The sequence below is a fragment of the Papaver somniferum genome, chromosome 1, assembly GCF_003573695.1.
Source record: "Papaver somniferum cultivar HN1 chromosome 1, ASM357369v1, whole genome shotgun sequence".
Lineage (NCBI taxonomy): Eukaryota > Viridiplantae > Streptophyta > Magnoliopsida > Ranunculales > Papaveraceae > Papaver > Papaver somniferum.
This window is the reverse complement of record NC_039358.1, coordinates 30,395,750-30,399,434: the sequence shown is the minus strand read 5'-3', so window position 1 is coordinate 30,399,434 and position 3,685 is coordinate 30,395,750. Positions and strand designations below refer to the sequence as shown.

The following is a 3,685-nucleotide window of genomic DNA, read 5'->3' as shown; positions in this document are numbered from 1 at the left end:
CATTGCTTCCGTAGCTCAGTGGCAGAGCGTCGGTCTTGGAAACTGAAGGTGTGCACTGTGCAGTTCGATTCTGCACGGTTGCATTCATTCTCTTTTGAGGAGGATTTGTGTTTTTTTTTTTTTTTTTTTTGAGATTTATTCAACAACTATTTGTTGATGGTGACATGTACTATGCGAATGGGAAAGACAGATTGATGCAGAATCACCAATGGTATAAACATTTCAACTGAGACATAAGCCCCAATAAGTTTCAAGTTTTGCTTGTCCCTGGCTTGGTTGAGCTCTGCCTTTAACAATGGTGACGAAGTCAAAATTTTGCCTTCAATTTTAACTTTAGCTGACGATAGATAGAAGGGGGTGGTAGACAGAGAGGGACATTCATCGGACACAATAATTTTAATATAACTGAAAGTAGTTAGCGGTAAACTAAACGCACAGTTTAGTCAATCTTCAAAGCCTGATCGGATTTTTGTTTGTATTCCAGCGAGTCATTAAGAATACCTCAAATGAAGTATCTCTGAACTTGGATAGCTACGTAAAAAAGAACACATAGATACCGTGACGGGAGGAAAAAGGTTGGCGAATTCGTGGGAGGTCGGCAAAAAAAGGTCGAGAAGGTACCATTTTCTGATATTGACTATTCGATGATAGTGGTTGACCACTACATTTTCTAAAGGTCCCACTATCTATTTTACTCTCTCTGTTTCAATTTAGATGATGTGATAGAGTTTTTCACGCTGATTAAGAAAAATAATTTTTTTTCCAAATCTGCCCATATTAATACCTTCCTAAAAATTTAAAGCTCCTAGTTTTTTGTTTCTGGATTCTAATATGAATTATGAATCCCCATGAAATTCCACTTGTGAAGACCAAATATCCTAAGATAATAGAGAATAGATTTAAAATCTTAGATTAGATTAATTATCTCTCACTGATAACAATGACAATGAATGTTATGTTGTGATCCCAAAACAGGGGTAAACTAGTGAGAATTTAGAGAAAATAGCTAAACTTTCATCTAATTTGGAACATACAAAAAACCCTAAAACATCATCTAATGTGGAACGGAGGGAGTAGTACTTTAATAAAAATCCAAAATGCTATTTACTTCCCAATTCTCTATCTCCCTACTCTGCTTTCTCCGATCTACACCACATATCTAGAATTTGAATCACATATGCAAATGGAGTTCACCGTTTCCTAGATATGGGGTTTAGTTTGGAGGAAGTAGAATAGGGAGGTGGAGAATAGCACCAAATTAAAATGTTCTTCTAATAATATCGGTGACCATTAATATACTTTCTGTATTTCTCAAGTCCGTCTATGTTTGGTCTTTGGGTCTTGTACAAAAGGAATATATAGCCAGTTGATATATACTCCCTCCGTCCCACTATTAGATGACCTAATTGAAGTTTACACGATTTTTAAGGCAATGAGTGGAAGGGAGTATTTTTAAGTATCTTTTATAATTGTACCCTTATAAACATGATTTATCTCTCAAACTATACCATGGATTTTCGTAAACTTTGTATCATTGAAAAGTATTTTAAAACACCTACGTGACGAGTATAAACATGGATATAAAATTATACATATTTCTAATACTACCGATAATCAATTAAAAGGATAATTTTAAAAATATTCTCTTATTTAATGAAATAGATCAACTAATAGTGGGAACTTTTTTTAAACTAAATAGGTCATCTAATAGTGGGATGAAGGTAGTATATGATCAAGGTATGGAGATTATGTTTCTTTTTTCCAAGAGTTGTGTAGATCAGCCAACACATCTGTCATTCAGGTTAGCTTTTAGCTTTACAATTTGCAGACCTCAAGCCACATGAATCCAAATCACTGGACAAAGACTCTTAGAGTCATGCATGCATGTATAATTAGCAAACCTGATCAAACCATATGAATTCACACTCATATCAAACGACCGCTAAACAAGACTCTTTATGGCACCAAAATTTGAATCATCCCTAACGTGATTCTACTAAATTTTTTTCTTTTTTAAAGTGATTAAATTTAATCAAGATCGAGGTTGTCTTACATCTTGTTTGTTTTTTCATGACTTATCTGAGTCGTCTGAATTTGACTTGTCTAGATCTAACTAATATCACATGATTCATCTGGATTAGACTCAACATGTTTGTTTTTCGAGTTAAATTTAACTCATCTGATTCAAAAATATGTGAGTCAGTGACTTGGTACCAAGGGTCAGTGGCATTTTATTCCCTGACTCAAATGAGTCCGAGTCAGAAATTAGGTCTGAGTCACATACGACTCAAAATAAAAAATAAAATAAAATAAAATAAAACGATATGAAGTCAGAAAAAACAAACACACTTAATTTTTTAAACGAAGAAAGAACTCCATTGTATAGGCTTAGTCTTATGGTCTTCCAATCTAGATGCTAGATTGGAAGTCCACATCAACAAGAATACTCATCTAAGTCTTATGGTCATTCCAATCTAACATCTCTAGGTGCGCTGAATGAAACAACAAAAAATAGAATGGTTAACAATCTCGCTGAACCATTCTGCGAAAAGTAGAATTTTGGCTGCGCGAAGGCATGAGAATCTTGAACAGGATTATTTCAACATTCTAGAATAATGGGTTTACATTATCATGTTTAACTAAAGTACTTGAAAGGAGTTGGGCCATCATTCCACATGTTATGATTATTTAAACAAATTAGGACATGGATAGAAGTAAGAGTATTCATATGTCTAATGCTACAATTAGGTAATTGAACATTCCAATCATTATTAACCAAGGCTCTATCTTGTGTTTATTCTGTAAATTCAACTTCAGATTTATGGGTATTCCAAGTGAAAGTATATCCTGAAAAACCAAGATCTAAAAGACCACATTAATCAATGAATTAATCTCATTAATGAATTCTTAATTTGCAATAAAAAGGTAAAAAAAAAAATCACGATATAAAGGTAAGACTAGTAGAGATTGAATACCACAGAGTACGGAGATAAGACTAATAGAGTCAAGAGAAAAGGGGTTTTACTCTCTTATTTATGTATTTATCCTTATGTCCTAAAATTCCAAGCCAACATATTTCCGAAATTAAAAGACGGATATTTATAAATGTTACATCTTGCGAATTTTTCTCTAAAAAAATCATGTAATATCAACATGATTAGCAAATTCTCGGTGTCACAGAAATGATAAATGAAAAGAAAAATACACACCTACTTTTCATGGGATATAGGAGTACTTTCATGTACTGGTGCAAGATCCTCCGGTAAATGATGGTTGCAAATTCAATTTTCCATTGAAGATAGTTTAACCAGCATAAAATTAGTTGACGCAGATAGCTTCCGTAGCTCAGTGGCAGAGCGTCAGTCTTGGAAACTGAAGGTGTGCAGTTCGATTCTGCACGGTTGCATTCATTCTTTTTTTTCTTTGTCGGTCTCTTTTTGATAATTATTAGATTCAGTATTACATCTGATTGGAAAAGTTGTACCAAAAGTGATCCACCGCCTCCGGTCTGTCATCTGAAAAATAAGCTTAGTTCCGGCCTTCCGGGAGATCATTCAGACAGACTGCATGAATTGATCATGCTAAAACGAAAAAAGACATACCTGTTTTTGGGTTCCGGGGAAAAAGATAACCAGCCAATAACGATAATGTAATCCAATTAAGAAACCACCGGAATCCCACCAAC

The 3,685-nt window shown here is 34.2% G+C and overlaps 1 non-coding gene across 1 annotated transcript; it reads left to right on the top strand.

Moving 5' to 3' along the window:
* The first annotated feature begins 3,334 nt into the window (after positions 1-3,334).
* On the top strand, positions 3,335-3,406 carry TRNAP-UGG. Its single transcript has one exon. It is a non-coding gene; the product is annotated as a tRNA-Pro (tRNA).
* The last annotated feature ends 279 nt before the right edge of the window (positions 3,407-3,685 follow it).